Source organism: Rhinoderma darwinii (genome assembly GCF_050947455.1).
Source record: "Rhinoderma darwinii isolate aRhiDar2 chromosome 5 unlocalized genomic scaffold, aRhiDar2.hap1 SUPER_5_unloc_31, whole genome shotgun sequence".
In the NCBI taxonomy this organism is placed as follows: domain Eukaryota; kingdom Metazoa; phylum Chordata; class Amphibia; order Anura; family Rhinodermatidae; genus Rhinoderma; species Rhinoderma darwinii.
The window spans coordinates 267,541-284,335 of NW_027461789.1; the positions used below are offsets into that span (position 1 = coordinate 267,541).

General features: G+C 47.9%; 12 non-coding genes across 12 annotated transcripts; all 12 read left to right on the forward strand.

The window, feature by feature from the left end:
* The first annotated feature begins 341 nt into the window (after window positions 1-341).
* Window positions 342-532, forward strand: LOC142689629 (U2 spliceosomal RNA). Its single transcript, XR_012858484.1, has one exon. It is a non-coding gene; the product is annotated as a U2 spliceosomal RNA (small nuclear RNA).
* Window positions 533-1,824: 1,292 nt separating this feature from the next.
* Window positions 1,825-2,015, forward strand: LOC142689631 (U2 spliceosomal RNA). Its single transcript, XR_012858486.1, has one exon. It is a non-coding gene; the product is annotated as a U2 spliceosomal RNA (small nuclear RNA).
* Window positions 2,016-3,307: 1,292 nt separating this feature from the next.
* On the forward strand, window positions 3,308-3,498 carry LOC142689632 (U2 spliceosomal RNA). The gene has a single exon (XR_012858487.1). It is a non-coding gene; the product is annotated as a U2 spliceosomal RNA (small nuclear RNA).
* A 1,296-nt stretch (window positions 3,499-4,794) lies between these two features.
* Window positions 4,795-4,985, forward strand: LOC142689634 (U2 spliceosomal RNA). The gene has a single exon (XR_012858488.1). It is a non-coding gene; the product is annotated as a U2 spliceosomal RNA (small nuclear RNA).
* Window positions 4,986-6,262: 1,277 nt separating this feature from the next.
* On the forward strand, window positions 6,263-6,453 carry LOC142689635 (U2 spliceosomal RNA). Its single transcript, XR_012858489.1, has one exon. It is a non-coding gene; the product is annotated as a U2 spliceosomal RNA (small nuclear RNA).
* A 1,280-nt stretch (window positions 6,454-7,733) lies between these two features.
* Window positions 7,734-7,924, forward strand: LOC142689636 (U2 spliceosomal RNA). The gene has a single exon (XR_012858490.1). It is a non-coding gene; the product is annotated as a U2 spliceosomal RNA (small nuclear RNA).
* Window positions 7,925-9,216: 1,292 nt separating this feature from the next.
* LOC142689637 (U2 spliceosomal RNA) lies at window positions 9,217-9,407 on the forward strand. Its single transcript, XR_012858491.1, has one exon. It is a non-coding gene; the product is annotated as a U2 spliceosomal RNA (small nuclear RNA).
* A 1,288-nt stretch (window positions 9,408-10,695) lies between these two features.
* LOC142689704 (U2 spliceosomal RNA) lies at window positions 10,696-10,887 on the forward strand. Its single transcript, XR_012858552.1, has one exon. It is a non-coding gene; the product is annotated as a U2 spliceosomal RNA (small nuclear RNA).
* A 1,269-nt stretch (window positions 10,888-12,156) lies between these two features.
* Window positions 12,157-12,347, forward strand: LOC142689638 (U2 spliceosomal RNA). The gene has a single exon (XR_012858492.1). It is a non-coding gene; the product is annotated as a U2 spliceosomal RNA (small nuclear RNA).
* Window positions 12,348-13,639: 1,292 nt separating this feature from the next.
* Window positions 13,640-13,830, forward strand: LOC142689639 (U2 spliceosomal RNA). Its single transcript, XR_012858493.1, has one exon. It is a non-coding gene; the product is annotated as a U2 spliceosomal RNA (small nuclear RNA).
* A 1,275-nt stretch (window positions 13,831-15,105) lies between these two features.
* Window positions 15,106-15,296, forward strand: LOC142689640 (U2 spliceosomal RNA). The gene has a single exon (XR_012858494.1). It is a non-coding gene; the product is annotated as a U2 spliceosomal RNA (small nuclear RNA).
* A 1,283-nt stretch (window positions 15,297-16,579) lies between these two features.
* On the forward strand, window positions 16,580-16,770 carry LOC142689641 (U2 spliceosomal RNA). The gene has a single exon (XR_012858495.1). It is a non-coding gene; the product is annotated as a U2 spliceosomal RNA (small nuclear RNA).
* The last annotated feature ends 25 nt before the right edge of the window (window positions 16,771-16,795 follow it).

Genomic DNA, 16,795 nt, shown 5'->3' on the forward strand with positions numbered 1-16,795 from the left:
GGACTGGATTACAGCTGATACAAGGTGTGAAGGAACAAGGGGTGGCTGTGGGCATGCACTTGCTGCCGCTGCCAGTGTTTATCTGCATGGCAGCAGGGCATTTGGGCGTTGCCAGGAAGGCGTTTTTATGTAGATTCCTCCTCTTTCAGCACTGCATTGTGGTGCAAGCAAAAGAAGCAAATCCTGTCTGGCTTCCTCTCCGGCCTTTATTCACCTCCCGTGTAGCTGTGAGTGTGTGAGCCTGCAGGGCCCCATGGAATTGCCTAGAAGTAGGCTGAATCGCTGCAAGGGCTGAACAGCAGTATCGGGCAGGCTCGGGCAACGCGCGGCCCGTTCGGGTTATCGCTTCTCGGCCTTTTGGCTAAGATCAAGTGTAGTATCTGTTCTTATCAGTTTAATATCTGATACGTCCCCTATCTGGGGACCATATATTAAATGGATTTTTAGAACAGGGAGATGGAAATAGAGCTTGCTCTGTCCACTCCACGCATTGACCTGGTATTGCAGTATTTCCAGGACCGGTGCACCCTTTCCTTATGTGTTGACTAAAAGCAGATTCCAAAAGTGTTTTTTGTCTTTGCTATTGTTTCTGTCTTTCTGAAGGGATCTCCCCTTTTAATCCCATTATTTCAACACCTGTTGGACAATGCATGAGTGATAATGAGCTCATTGATTAAATGCAATTAATGAATAGATTGCCACCTCTTGTTGTGTGTCGTCTGTGTTTCTGTGTTTCCGGCATTTCACATTGGAACACCTCATTCACCTTCCTTGTCTTCTCTCCGCCCTCCCTTTTAGGTAAGTTAAAGAGCTGCACCTGAGCCAGCCACTGATTGATTGATTGATTGATTGATTGATTGATTGATTGATTGATTGATTGATTGATGCAGCACAACAGTCAAATAGTGGAGTGGAGTAGGGGAACAGCAAACAGCCAATAAAGCAGCCCGCCCGCTCGCCTGCCCGCCACAATGGACCTACCTGTGTACACTAGATGGATGTGATGGAATGTACTGTCGTCCCTACATTTCAAGAAGAAGTAAGAATTGCAGTTGCAACAAAGCCTTGCTTGCCTACAAAGAGAGCAGCAATTTGGATTTGTTACTATGTTACCTAGAAGAATAACAAACTGTGCAAGGATGGAGGTTGTAGGAGCAAGGAGAAGTTGTCTGTAAAGTTGGTGGATGCCTATTTTCCATTTTGCAGTCCCTTGTCTCCCTCTTGTGGCCTCCTGGAGGCAACTAGCTGTGCAAAAAAAAGACAGCCTGGCGGCCGGCTGTTGCAGTGTTGCCCTCTCAGGCAACACTGAGTGACTGACTGAGCCTCACCGTCTTATATAAAGTTCAGACGGAACTTTGCACGTGTCATAGTGGAGCCCTCAGGATTCCAGAGCCAGCTTTCTGACATCATAATGGGGCCTCAGAGATAAAAGCCTGGGCCCAGGCAGTGTTGGTCAGTGCTGCTCAGCAGGCAGCACTGGACTGGACTGGATTACAGCTGATACAAGGTGTGAAGGAACAAGGGGTGGCTGTGGGCATGCACTTGCTGCCGCTGCCAGTGTTTATCTGCATGGCAGCAGGGCATTTGGGCGTTGCCAGGAAGGCGTTTTTATGTAGATTCCTCCTCTTTCAGCACTGCATTGTGGTGCAAGCAAAAGAAGCAAATCCTGTCTGGCTTCCTCTCCGGCCTTTATTCACCTCCCGTGTAGCTGTGAGTGTGTGAGCCTGCAGGGCCCCATGGAATTGCCTAGAAGTAGGCTGAATCGCTGCAAGGGCTGAACAGCAGTATCGGGCAGGCTCGGGCAACGCGCGGCCCGTTCGGGTTATCGCTTCTCGGCCTTTTGGCTAAGATCAAGTGTAGTATCTGTTCTTATCAGTTTAATATCTGATACGTCCCCTATCTGGGGACCATATATTAAATGGATTTTTAGAACAGGGAGATGGAAATAGAGCTTGCTCTGTCCACTCCACGCATTGACCTGGTATTGCAGTATTTCCAGGACCGGTGCACCCTTTCCTTATGTGTTGACTAAAAGCAGATTCCAAAAGTGTTTTTTGTCTTTGCTATTGTTTCTGTCTTTCTGAAGGGATCTCCCCTTTTAATCCCATTATTTCAACACCTGTTGGACAATGCATGAGTGATAATGAGCTCATTGATTAAATGCAATTAATGAATAGATTGCCACCTCTTGTTGTGTGTCGTCTGTGTTTCTGTGTTTCCGGCATTTCACATTGGAACACCTCATTCACCTTCCTTGTCTTCTCTCCGCCCTCCCTTTTAGGTAAGTTAAAGAGCTGCACCTGAGCCAGCCACTGATTGATTGATTGATTGATTGATTGATTGATTGATTGATTGATTGATTGATTGATGCAGCACAACAGTCAAATAGTGGAGTGGAGTAGGGGAACAGCAAACAGCCAATAAAGCAGCCCGCCCGCTCGCCTGCCCGCCACAATGGACCTACCTGTGTACACTAGATGGATGTGATGGAATGTACTGTCGTCCCTACATTTCAAGAAGAAGTAAGAATTGCAGTTGCAACAAAGCCTTGCTTGCCTACAAAGAGAGCAGCAATTTGGATTTGTTACTATGTTACCTAGAAGAATAACAAACTGTGCAAGGATGGAGGTTGTAGGAGCAAGGAGAAGTTGTCTGTAAAGTTGGTGGATGCCTATTTTCCATTTTGCAGTCCCTTGTCTCCCTCTTGTGGCCTCCTGGAGGCAACTAGCTGTGCAAAAAAAAGACAGCCTGGCGGCCGGCTGTTGCAGTGTTGCCCTCTCAGGCAACACTGAGTGACTGACTGAGCCTCACCGTCTTATATAAAGTTCAGACGGAACTTTGCACGTGTCATAGTGGAGCCCTCAGGATTCCAGAGCCAGCTTTCTGACATCATAATGGGGCCTCAGAGATAAAAGCCTGGGCCCAGGCAGTGTTGGTCAGTGCTGCTCAGCAGGCAGCACTGGACTGGACTGGATTACAGCTGATACAAGGTGTGAAGGAACAAGGGGTGGCTGTGGGCATGCACTTGCTGCCGCTGCCAGTGTTTATCTGCATGGCAGCAGGGCATTTGGGCGTTGCCAGGAAGGCGTTTTTATGTAGATTCCTCCTCTTTCAGCACTGCATTGTGGTGCAAGCAAAAGAAGCAAATCCTGTCTGGCTTCCTCTCCGGCCTTTATTCACCTCCCGTGTAGCTGTGAGTGTGTGAGCCTGCAGGGCCCCATGGAATTGCCTAGAAGTAGGCTGAATCGCTGCAAGGGCTGAACAGCAGTATCGGGCAGGCTCGGGCAACGCGCGGCCCGTTCGGGTTATCGCTTCTCGGCCTTTTGGCTAAGATCAAGTGTAGTATCTGTTCTTATCAGTTTAATATCTGATACGTCCCCTATCTGGGGACCATATATTAAATGGATTTTTAGAACAGGGAGATGGAAATAGAGCTTGCTCTGTCCACTCCACGCATTGACCTGGTATTGCAGTATTTCCAGGACCGGTGCACCCTTTCCTTATGTGTTGACTAAAAGCAGATTCCAAAAGTGTTTTTTGTCTTTGCTATTGTTTCTGTCTTTCTGAAGGGATCTCCCCTTTTAATCCCATTATTTCAACACCTGTTGGACAATGCATGAGTGATAATGAGCTCATTGATTAAATGCAATTAATGAATAGATTGCCACCTCTTGTTGTGTGTCGTCTGTGTTTCTGTGTTTCCGGCATTTCACATTGGAACACCTCATTCACCTTCCTTGTCTTCTCTCCGCCCTCCCTTTTAGGTAAGTTAAAGAGCTGCACCTGAGCCAGCCACTGATTGATTGATTGATTGATTGATTGATTGATTGATTGATTGATTGATTGATTGATTGATGCAGCACAACAGTCAAATAGTGGAGTGGAGTAGGGGAACAGCAAACAGCCAATAAAGCAGCCCGCCCGCTCGCCTGCCCGCCACAATGGACCTACCTGTGTACACTAGATGGATGTGATGGAATGTACTGTCGTCCCTACATTTCAAGAAGAAGTAAGAATTGCAGTTGCAACAAAGCCTTGCTTGCCTACAAAGAGAGCAGCAATTTGGATTTGTTACTATGTTACCTAGAAGAATAACAAACTGTGCAAGGATGGAGGTTGTAGGAGCAAGGAGAAGTTGTCTGTAAAGTTGGTGGATGCCTATTTTCCATTTTGCAGTCCCTTGTCTCCCTCTTGTGGCCTCCTGGAGGCAACTAGCTGTGCAAAAAAAAGACAGCCTGGCGGCCGGCTGTTGCAGTGTTGCCCTCTCAGGCAACACTGAGTGACTGACTGAGCCTCACCGTCTTATATAAAGTTCAGACGGAACTTTGCACGTGTCATAGTGGAGCCCTCAGGATTCCAGAGCCAGCTTTCTGACATCATAATGGGGCCTCAGAGATAAAAGCCTGGGCCCAGGCAGTGTTGGTCAGTGCTGCTCAGCAGGCAGCACTGGACTGGACTGGATTACAGCTGATACAAGGTGTGAAGGAACAAGGGGTGGCTGTGGGCATGCACTTGCTGCCGCTGCCAGTGTTTATCTGCATGGCAGCAGGGCATTTGGGCGTTGCCAGGAAGGCGTTTTTATGTAGATTCCTCCTCTTTCAGCACTGCATTGTGGTGCAAGCAAAAGAAGCAAATCCTGTCTGGCTTCCTCTCCGGCCTTTATTCACCTCCCGTGTAGCTGTGAGTGTGTGAGCCTGCAGGGCCCCATGGAATTGCCTAGAAGTAGGCTGAATCGCTGCAAGGGCTGAACAGCAGTATCGGGCAGGCTCGGGCAACGCGCGGCCCGTTCGGGTTATCGCTTCTCGGCCTTTTGGCTAAGATCAAGTGTAGTATCTGTTCTTATCAGTTTAATATCTGATACGTCCCCTATCTGGGGACCATATATTAAATGGATTTTTAGAACAGGGAGATGGAAATAGAGCTTGCTCTGTCCACTCCACGCATTGACCTGGTATTGCAGTATTTCCAGGACCGGTGCACCCTTTCCTTATGTGTTGACTAAAAGCAGATTCCAAAAGTGTTTTTTGTCTTTGCTATTGTTTCTGTCTTTCTGAAGGGATCTCCCCTTTTAATCCCATTATTTCAACACCTGTTGGACAATGCATGAGTGATAATGAGCTCATTGATTAAATGCAATTAATGAATAGATTGCCACCTCTTGTTGTGTGTCGTCTGTGTTTCTGTGTTTCCGGCATTTCACATTGGAACACCTCATTCACCTTCCTTGTCTTCTCTCCGCCCTCCCTTTTAGGTAAGTTAAAGAGCTGCACCTGAGCCAGCCACTTGATTGATTGATTGATTGATTGATTGATTGATTGATTGATGCAGCACAACAGTCAAATAGTGGAGTGGAGTAGGGGAACAGCAAACAGCCAATAAAGCAGCCCGCCCGCTCGCCTGCCCGCCACAATGGACCTACCTGTGTACACTAGATGGATGTGATGGAATGTACTGTCGTCCCTACATTTCAAGAAGAAGTAAGAATTGCAGTTGCAACAAAGCCTTGCTTGCCTACAAAGAGAGCAGCAATTTGGATTTGTTACTATGTTACCTAGAAGAATAACAAACTGTGCAAGGATGGAGGTTGTAGGAGCAAGGAGAAGTTGTCTGTAAAGTTGGTGGATGCCTATTTTCCATTTTGCAGTCCCTTGTCTCCCTCTTGTGGCCTCCTGGAGGCAACTAGCTGTGCAAAAAAAAGACAGCCTGGCGGCCGGCTGTTGCAGTGTTGCCCTCTCAGGCAACACTGAGTGACTGACTGAGCCTCACCGTCTTATATAAAGTTCAGACGGAACTTTGCACGTGTCATAGTGGAGCCCTCAGGATTCCAGAGCCAGCTTTCTGACATCATAATGGGGCCTCAGAGATAAAAGCCTGGGCCCAGGCAGTGTTGGTCAGTGCTGCTCAGCAGGCAGCACTGGACTGGACTGGATTACAGCTGATACAAGGTGTGAAGGAACAAGGGGTGGCTGTGGGCATGCACTTGCTGCCGCTGCCAGTGTTTATCTGCATGGCAGCAGGGCATTTGGGCGTTGCCAGGAAGGCGTTTTTATGTAGATTCCTCCTCTTTCAGCACTGCATTGTGGTGCAAGCAAAAGAAGCAAATCCTGTCTGGCTTCCTCTCCGGCCTTTATTCACCTCCCGTGTAGCTGTGAGTGTGTGAGCCTGCAGGGCCCCATGGAATTGCCTAGAAGTAGGCTGAATCGCTGCAAGGGCTGAACAGCAGTATCGGGCAGGCTCGGGCAACGCGCGGCCCGTTCGGGTTATCGCTTCTCGGCCTTTTGGCTAAGATCAAGTGTAGTATCTGTTCTTATCAGTTTAATATCTGATACGTCCCCTATCTGGGGACCATATATTAAATGGATTTTTAGAACAGGGAGATGGAAATAGAGCTTGCTCTGTCCACTCCACGCATTGACCTGGTATTGCAGTATTTCCAGGACCGGTGCACCCTTTCCTTATGTGTTGACTAAAAGCAGATTCCAAAAGTGTTTTTTGTCTTTGCTATTGTTTCTGTCTTTCTGAAGGGATCTCCCCTTTTAATCCCATTATTTCAACACCTGTTGGACAATGCATGAGTGATAATGAGCTCATTGATTAAATGCAATTAATGAATAGATTGCCACCTCTTGTTGTGTGTCGTCTGTGTTTCTGTGTTTCCGGCATTTCACATTGGAACACCTCATTCACCTTCCTTGTCTTCTCTCCGCCCTCCCTTTTAGGTAAGTTAAAGAGCTGCACCTGAGCCAGCCACTGATTGATTGATTGATTGATTGATTGATTGATTGATTGATTGATGCAGCACAACAGTCAAATAGTGGAGTGGAGTAGGGGAACAGCAAACAGCCAATAAAGCAGCCCGCCCGCTCGCCTGCCCGCCACAATGGACCTACCTGTGTACACTAGATGGATGTGATGGAATGTACTGTCGTCCCTACATTTCAAGAAGAAGTAAGAATTGCAGTTGCAACAAAGCCTTGCTTGCCTACAAAGAGAGCAGCAATTTGGATTTGTTACTATGTTACCTAGAAGAATAACAAACTGTGCAAGGATGGAGGTTGTAGGAGCAAGGAGAAGTTGTCTGTAAAGTTGGTGGATGCCTATTTTCCATTTTGCAGTCCCTTGTCTCCCTCTTGTGGCCTCCTGGAGGCAACTAGCTGTGCAAAAAAAAGACAGCCTGGCGGCCGGCTGTTGCAGTGTTGCCCTCTCAGGCAACACTGAGTGACTGACTGAGCCTCACCGTCTTATATAAAGTTCAGACGGAACTTTGCACGTGTCATAGTGGAGCCCTCAGGATTCCAGAGCCAGCTTTCTGACATCATAATGGGGCCTCAGAGATAAAAGCCTGGGCCCAGGCAGTGTTGGTCAGTGCTGCTCAGCAGGCAGCACTGGACTGGACTGGATTACAGCTGATACAAGGTGTGAAGGAACAAGGGGTGGCTGTGGGCATGCACTTGCTGCCGCTGCCAGTGTTTATCTGCATGGCAGCAGGGCATTTGGGCGTTGCCAGGAAGGCGTTTTTATGTAGATTCCTCCTCTTTCAGCACTGCATTGTGGTGCAAGCAAAAGAAGCAAATCCTGTCTGGCTTCCTCTCCGGCCTTTATTCACCTCCCGTGTAGCTGTGAGTGTGTGAGCCTGCAGGGCCCCATGGAATTGCCTAGAAGTAGGCTGAATCGCTGCAAGGGCTGAACAGCAGTATCGGGCAGGCTCGGGCAACGCGCGGCCCGTTCGGGTTATCGCTTCTCGGCCTTTTGGCTAAGATCAAGTGTAGTATCTGTTCTTATCAGTTTAATATCTGATACGTCCCCTATCTGGGGACCATATATTAAATGGATTTTTAGAACAGGGAGATGGAAATAGAGCTTGCTCTGTCCACTCCACGCATTGACCTGGTATTGCAGTATTTCCAGGACCGGTGCACCCTTTCCTTATGTGTTGACTAAAAGCAGATTCCAAAAGTGTTTTTTGTCTTTGCTATTGTTTCTGTCTTTCTGAAGGGATCTCCCCTTTTAATCCCATTATTTCAACACCTGTTGGACAATGCATGAGTGATAATGAGCTCATTGATTAAATGCAATTAATGAATAGATTGCCACCTCTTGTTGTGTGTCGTCTGTGTTTCTGTGTTTCCGGCATTTCACATTGGAACACCTCATTCACCTTCCTTGTCTTCTCTCCGCCCTCCCTTTTAGGTAAGTTAAAGAGCTGCACCTGAGCCAGCCACTGATTGATTGATTGATTGATTGATTGATTGATTGATTGATTGATTGATTGATTGATGCAGCACAACAGTCAAATAGTGGAGTGGAGTAGGGGAACAGCAAACAGCCAATAAAGCAGCCCGCCCGCTCGCCTGCCCGCCACAATGGACCTACCTGTGTACACTAGATGGATGTGATGGAATGTACTGTCGTCCCTACATTTCAAGAAGAAGTAAGAATTGCAGTTGCAACAAAGCCTTGCTTGCCTACAAAGAGAGCAGCAATTTGGATTTGTTACTATGTTACCTAGAAGAATAACAAACTGTGCAAGGATGGAGGTTGTAGGAGCAAGGAGAAGTTGTCTGTAAAGTTGGTGGATGCCTATTTTCCATTTTGCAGTCCCTTGTCTCCCTCTTGTGGCCTCCTGGAGGCAACTAGCTGTGCAAAAAAAAGACAGCCTGGCGGCCGGCTGTTGCAGTGTTGCCCTCTCAGGCAACACTGAGTGACTGACTGAGCCTCACCGTCTTATATAAAGTTCAGACGGAACTTTGCACGTGTCATAGTGGAGCCCTCAGGATTCCAGAGCCAGCTTTCTGACATCATAATGGGGCCTCAGAGATAAAAGCCTGGGCCCAGGCAGTGTTGGTCAGTGCTGCTCAGCAGGCAGCACTGGACTGGACTGGATTACAGCTGATACAAGGTGTGAAGGAACAAGGGGTGGCTGTGGGCATGCACTTGCTGCCGCTGCCAGTGTTTATCTGCATGGCAGCAGGGCATTTGGGCGTTGCCAGGAAGGCGTTTTTATGTAGATTCCTCCTCTTTCAGCACTGCATTGTGGTGCAAGCAAAAGAAGCAAATCCTGTCTGGCTTCCTCTCCGGCCTTTATTCACCTCCCGTGTAGCTGTGAGTGTGTGAGCCTGCAGGGCCCCATGGAATTGCCTAGAAGTAGGCTGAATCGCTGCAAGGGCTGAACAGCAGTATCGGGCAGGCTCGGGCAACGCGCGGCCCGTTCGGGTTATCGCTTCTCGGCCTTTTGGCTAAGATCAAGTGTAGTATCTGTTCTTATCAGTTTAATATCTGATACGTCCCCTATCTGGGGACCATATATTAAATGGATTTTTAGAACAGGGAGATGGAAATAGAGCTTGCTCTGTCCACTCCACGCATTGACCTGGTATTGCAGTATTTCCAGGACCGGTGCACCCTTTCCTTATGTGTTGACTAAAAGCAGATTCCAAAAGTGTTTTTTGTCTTTGCTATTGTTTCTGTCTTTCTGAAGGGATCTCCCCTTTTAATCCCATTATTTCAACACCTGTTGGACAATGCATGAGTGATAATGAGCTCATTGATTAAATGCAATTAATGAATAGATTGCCACCTCTTGTTGTGTGTCGTCTGTGTTTCTGTGTTTCCGGCATTTCACATTGGAACACCTCATTCACCTTCCTTGTCTTCTCTCCGCCCTCCCTTTTAGGTAAGTTAAAGAGCTGCACCTGAGCCAGCCACTGATTGATTGATTGATTGATTGATTGATTGATTGATTGATTGATTGATTGATGCAGCACAACAGTCAAATAGTGGAGTGGAGTAGGGGAACAGCAAACAGCCAATAAAGCAGCCCGCCCGCTCGCCTGCCCGCCACAATGGACCTACCTGTGTACACTAGATGGATGTGATGGAATGTACTGTCGTCCCTACATTTCAAGAAGAAGTAAGAATTGCAGTTGCAACAAAGCCTTGCTTGCCTACAAAGAGAGCAGCAATTTGGATTTGTTACTATGTTACCTAGAAGAATAACAAACTGTGCAAGGATGGAGGTTGTAGGAGCAAGGAGAAGTTGTCTGTAAAGTTGGTGGATGCCTATTTTCCATTTTGCAGTCTCTTGTCTCCCTCTTGTGGCCTCCTGGAGGCAACTAGCTGTGCAAAAAAAAGACAGCCTGGCGGCCGGCTGTTGCAGTGTTGCCCTCTCAGGCAACACTGAGTGACTGACTGAGCCTCACCGTCTTATATAAAGTTCAGACGGAACTTTGCACGTGTCATAGTGGAGCCCTCAGGATTCCAGAGCCAGCTTTCTGACATCATAATGGGGCCTCAGAGATAAAAGCCTGGGCCCAGGCAGTGTTGGTCAGTGCTGCTCAGCAGGCAGCACTGGACTGGACTGGATTACAGCTGATACAAGGTGTGAAGGAACAAGGGGTGGCTGTGGGCATGCACTTGCTGCCGCTGCCAGTGTTTATCTGCATGGCAGCAGGGCATTTGGGCGTTGCCAGGAAGGCGTTTTTATGTAGATTCCTCCTCTTTCAGCACTGCATTGTGGTGCAAGCAAAAGAAGCAAATCCTGTCTGGCTTCCTCTCCGGCCTTTATTCACCTCCCGTGTAGCTGTGAGTGTGTGAGCCTGCAGGGCCCCATGGAATTGCCTAGAAGTAGGCTGAATCGCTGCAAGGGCTGAACAGCAGTATCGGGCAGGCTCGGGCAACGCGCGGCCCGTTCGGGTTATCGCTTCTCGGCCTTTTGGCTAAGATCAAGTGTAGTATCTGTTCTTATCAGTTTAATATCTGATACGTCCCCTATCTGGGGACCATATATTAAATGGATTTTTTAGAACAGGGAGATGGAAATAGAGCTTGCTCTGTCCACTCCACGCATTGACCTGGTATTGCAGTATTTCCAGGACCGGTGCACCCTTTCCTTATGTGTTGACTAAAAGCAGATTCCAAAAGTGTTTTTTGTCTTTGCTATTGTTTCTGTCTTTCTGAAGGGATCTCCCCTTTTAATCCCATTATTTCAACACCTGTTGGACAATGCATGAGTGATAATGAGCTCATTGATTAAATGCAATTAATGAATAGATTGCCACCTCTTGTTGTGTGTCGTCTGTGTTTCTGTGTTTCCGGCATTTCACATTGGAACACCTCATTCACCTTCCTTGTCTTCTCTCCGCCCTCCCTTTTAGGTAAGTTAAAGAGCTGCACCTGAGCCAGCCACTGATTGATTGATTGATTGATTGATTGATTGATTGATTGATTGATTGATTGATTGATGCAGCACAACAGTCAAATAGTGGAGTGGAGTAGGGGAACAGCAAACAGCCAATAAAGCAGCCCGCCCGCTCGCCTGCCCGCCACAATGGACCTACCTGTGTACACTAGATGGATGTGATGGAATGTACTGTCGTCCCTACATTTCAAGAAGAAGTAAGAATTGCAGTTGCAACAAAGCCTTGCTTGCCTTTGTTACTATGTTACCTAGAAGAATAACAAACTGTGCAAGGATGGAGGTTGTAGGAGCAAGGAGAAGTTGTCTGTAAAGTTGGTGGATGCCTATTTTCCATTTTGCAGTCCCTTGTCTCCCTCTTGTGGCCTCCTGGAGGCAACTAGCTGTGCAAAAAAAAGACAGCCTGGCGGCCGGCTGTTGCAGTGTTGCCCTCTCAGGCAACACTGAGTGACTGACTGAGCCTCACCGTCTTATATAAAGTTCAGACGGAACTTTGCACGTGTCATAGTGGAGCCCTCAGGATTCCAGAGCCAGCTTTCTGACATCATAATGGGGCCTCAGAGATAAAAGCCTGGGCCCAGGCAGTGTTGGTCAGTGCTGCTCAGCAGGCAGCACTGGACTGGACTGGATTACAGCTGATACAAGGTGTGAAGGAACAAGGGGTGGCTGTGGGCATGCACTTGCTGCCGCTGCCAGTGTTTATCTGCATGGCAGCAGGGCATTTGGGCGTTGCCAGGAAGGCGTTTTTATGTAGATTCCTCCTCTTTCAGCACTGCATTGTGGTGCAAGCAAAAGAAGCAAATCCTGTCTGGCTTCCTCTCCGGCCTTTATTCACCTCCCGTGTAGCTGTGAGTGTGTGAGCCTGCAGGGCCCCATGGAATTGCCTAGAAGTAGGCTGAATCGCTGCAAGGGCTGAACAGCAGTATCGGGCAGGCTCGGGCAACGCGCGGCCCGTTCGGGTTATCGCTTCTCGGCCTTTTGGCTAAGATCAAGTGTAGTATCTGTTCTTATCAGTTTAATATCTGATACGTCCCCTATCTGGGGACCATATATTAAATGGATTTTTAGAACAGGGAGATGGAAATAGAGCTTGCTCTGTCCACTCCACGCATTGACCTGGTATTGCAGTATTTCCAGGACCGGTGCACCCTTTCCTTATGTGTTGACTAAAAGCAGATTCCAAAAGTGTTTTTTGTCTTTGCTATTGTTTCTGTCTTCATGAAGGGATCTCCCCTTTTAATCCCATTATTTCAACACCTGTTGGACAATGCATGAGTGATAATGAGCTCATTGATTAAATGCAATTAATGAATAGATTGCCACCTCTTGTTGTGTGTCGTCTGTGTTTCTGTGTTTCCGGCATTTCACATTGGAACACCTCATTCACCTTCCTTGTCTTCTCTCCGCCCTCCCTTTTAGGTAAGTTAAAGAGCTGCACCTGAGCCAGCCACTGATTGATTGATTGATTGATTGATTGATTGATTGATTGATTGATTGATTGATTGATGCAGCACAACAGTCAAATAGTGGAGTGGAGTAGGGGAACAGCAAACAGCCAATAAAGCAGCCCGCCCGCTCGCCTGCCCGCCACAATGGACCTACCTGTGTACACTAGATGGATGTGATGGAATGTACTGTCGTCCCTACATTTCAAGAAGAAGTAAGAATTGCAGTTGCAACAAAGCCTTGCTTGCCTACAAAGAGAGCAGCAATTTGGATTTGTTACTATGTTACCTAGAAGAATAACAAACTGTGCAAGGATGGAGGTTGTAGGAGCAAGGAGAAGTTGTCTGTAAAGTTGGTGGATGCCTATTTTCCATTTTGCAGTCCCTTGTCTCCCTCTTGTGGCCTCCTGGAGGCAACTAGCTGTGCAAAAAAAAGACAGCCTGGCGGCCGGCTGTTGCAGTGTTGCCCTCTCAGGCAACACTGAGTGACTGACTGAGCCTCACCGTCTTATATAAAGTTCAGACGGAACTTTGCACGTGTCATAGTGGAGCCCTCAGGATTCCAGAGCCAGCTTTCTGACATCATAATGGGGCCTCAGAGATAAAAGCCTGGGCCCAGGCAGTGTTGGTCAGTGCTGCTCAGCAGGCAGCACTGGACTGGACTGGATTACAGCTGATACAAGGTGTGAAGGAACAAGGGGTGGCTGTGGGCATGCACTTGCTGCCGCTGCCAGTGTTTATCTGCATGGCAGCAGGGCATTTTGGCGTTGCCAGGAAGGCGTTTTTATGTAGATTCCTCCTCTTTCAGCACTGCATTGTGGTGCAAGCAAAAGAAGCAAATCCTGTCTGGCTTCCTCTCCGGCCTTTATTCACCTCCCGTGTAGCTGTGAGTGTGTGAGCCTGCAGGGCCCCATGGAATTGCCTAGAAGTAGGCTGAATCGCTGCAAGGGCTGAACAGCAGTATCGGGCAGGCTCGGGCAACGCGCGGCCCGTTCGGGTTATCGCTTCTCGGCCTTTTGGCTAAGATCAAGTGTAGTATCTGTTCTTATCAGTTTAATATCTGATACGTCCCCTATCTGGGGACCATATATTAAATGGATTTTTAGAACAGGGAGATGGAAATAGAGCTTGCTCTGTCCACTCCACGCATTGACCTGGTATTGCAGTATTTCCAGGACCGGTGCACCCTTTCCTTATGTGTTGACTAAAAGCAGATTCCAAAAGTGTTTTTTGTCTTTGCTATTGTTTCTGTCTTTCTGAAGGGATCTCCCCTTTTAATCCCATTATTTCAACACCTGTTGGACAATGCATGAGTGATAATGAGCTCATTGATTAAATGCAATTAATGAATAGATTGCCACCTCTTGTTGTGTGTCGTCTGTGTTTCTGTGTTTCCGGCATTTCACATTGGAACACCTCATTCACCTTCCTTGTCTTCTCTCCGCCCTCCCTTTTAGGTAAGTTAAAGAGCTGCACCTGAGCCAGCCACTGATTGATTGATTGATTGATTGATTGATTGATTGATTGATGCAGCACAACAGTCAAATAGTGGAGTGGAGTAGGGAACAGCAAACAGCCAATAAAGCAGCCCGCCCGCTCGCCTGCCCGCCACAATGGACCTACCTGTGTACACTAGATGGATGTGATGGAATGTACTGTCGTCCCTACATTTCAAGAAGAAGTAAGAATTGCAGTTGCAACAAAGACTTGCTTGCCTACAAAGAGAGCAGCAATTTGGATTTGTTACTATGTTACCTAGAAGAATAACAAACTGTGCAAGGATGGAGGTTGTAGGAGCAAGGAGAAGTTGTCTGTAAAGTTGGTGGATGCCTATTTTCCATTTTGCAGTCCCTTGTCTCCCTCTTGTGGCCTCCTGGAGGCAACTAGCTGTGCAAAAAAAAGACAGCCTGGCGGCCGGCTGTTGCAGTGTTGCCCTCTCAGGCAACACTGAGTGACTGACTGAGCCTCACCGTCTTATATAAAGTTCAGACGGAACTTTGCACGTGTCATAGTGGAGCCCTCAGGATTCCAGAGCCAGCTTTCTGACATCATAATGGGGCCTCAGAGATAAAAGCCTGGGCCCAGGCAGTGTTGGTCAGTGCTGCTCAGCAGGCAGCACTGGACTGGACTGGATTACAGCTGATACAAGGTGTGAAGGAACAAGGGGTGGCTGTGGGCATGCACTTGCTGCCGCTGCCAGTGTTTATCTGCATGGCAGCAGGGCATTTGGGCGTTGCCAGGAAGGCGTTTTTATGTAGATTCCTCCTCTTTCAGCACTGCATTGTGGTGCAAGCAAAAGAAGCAAATCCTGTCTGGCTTCCTCTCCGGCCTTTATTCACCTCCCGTGTAGCTGTGAGTGTGTGAGCCTGCAGGGCCCCATGGAATTGCCTAGAAGTAGGCTGAATCGCTGCAAGGGCTGAACAGCAGTATCGGGCAGGCTCGGGCAACGCGCGGCCCGTTCGGGTTATCGCTTCTCGGCCTTTTGGCTAAGATCAAGTGTAGTATCTGTTCTTATCAGTTTAATATCTGATACGTCCCCTATCTGGGGACCATATATTAAATGGATTTTTAGAACAGGGAGATGGAAATAGAGCTTGCTCTGTCCACTCCACGCATTGACCTGGTATTGCAGTATTTCCAGGACCGGTGCACCCTTTCCTTATGTGTTGACTAAAAGCAGATTCCAAAAGTGTTTTTTGTCTTTGCTATTGTTTCTGTCTTTCTGAAGGGATCTCCCCTTTTAATCCCATTATTTCAACACCTGTTGGACAATGCATGAGTGATAATGAGCTCATTGATTAAATGCAATTAATGAATAGATTGCCACCTCTTGTTGTGTGTCGTCTGTGTTTCTGTGTTTCCGGCATTTCACATTGGAACACCTCATTCACCTTCCTTGTCTTCTCTCCGCCCTCCCTTTTAGGTAAGTTAAAGAGCTGCACCTGAGCCAGCCACTGATTGATTGATTGATTGATTGATTGATTGATTGATTGATTGATTGATGCAGCACAACAGTCAAATAGTGGAGTGGAGTAGGGAACAGCAAACAGCCAATAAAGCAGCCCGCCCGCTCGCCTGCCCGCCACAATGGACCTACCTGTGTACACTAGATGGATGTGATGGAATGTACTGTCGTCCCTACATTTCAAGAAGAAGTAAGAATTGCAGTTGCAACAAAGCCTTGCTTGCCTACAAAGAGAGCAGCAATTTGGATTTGTTACTATGTTACCTAGAAGAATAACAAACTGTGCAAGGATGGAGGTTGTAGGAGCAAGGAGAAGTTGTCTGTAAAGTTGGTGGATGCCTATTTTCCATTTTGCAGTCCCTTGTCTCCCTCTTGTGGCCTCCTGGAGGCAACTAGCTGTGCAAAAAAAAGACAGCCTGGCGGCCGGCTGTTGCAGTGTTGCCCTCTCAGGCAACACTGAGTGACTGACTGAGCCTCACCGTCTTATATAAAGTTCAGACGGAACTTTGCACGTGTCATAGTGGAGCCCTCAGGATTCCAGAGCCAGCTTTCTGACATCATAATGGGGCCTCAGAGATAAAAGCCTGGGCCCAGGCAGTGTTGGTCAGTGCTGCTCAGCAGGCAGCACTGGACTGGACTGGATTACAGCTGATACAAGGTGTGAAGGAACAAGGGGTGGCTGTGGGCATGCACTTGCTGCCGCTGCCAGTGTTTATCTGCATGGCAGCAGGGCATTTGGGCGTTGCCAGGAAGGCGTTTTTATGTAGATTCCTCCTCTTTCAGCACTGCATTGTGGTGCAAGCAAAAGAAGCAAATCCTGTCTGGCTTCCTCTCCGGCCTTTATTCACCTCCCGTGTAGCTGTGAGTGTGTGAGCCTGCAGGGCCCCATGGAATTGCCTAGAAGTAGGCTGAATCGCTGCAAGGGCTGAACAGCAGTATCGGGCAGGCTCGGGCAACGCGCGGCCCGTTCGGGTTATCGCTTCTCGGCCTTTTGGCTAAGATCAAGTGTAGTATCTGTTCTTATCAGTTTAATATCTGATACGTCCCCTATCTGGGGACCATATATTAAATGGATTTTTAGAACAGGGAGATGGAAATAGAGCTTGCTCTGTCCACTCCACGCATTGACCTGGTATTGCAGTATTTCCAGGACCGGTGCACCCTTTCCTTATGTGTTGACTAAAAGCAGAT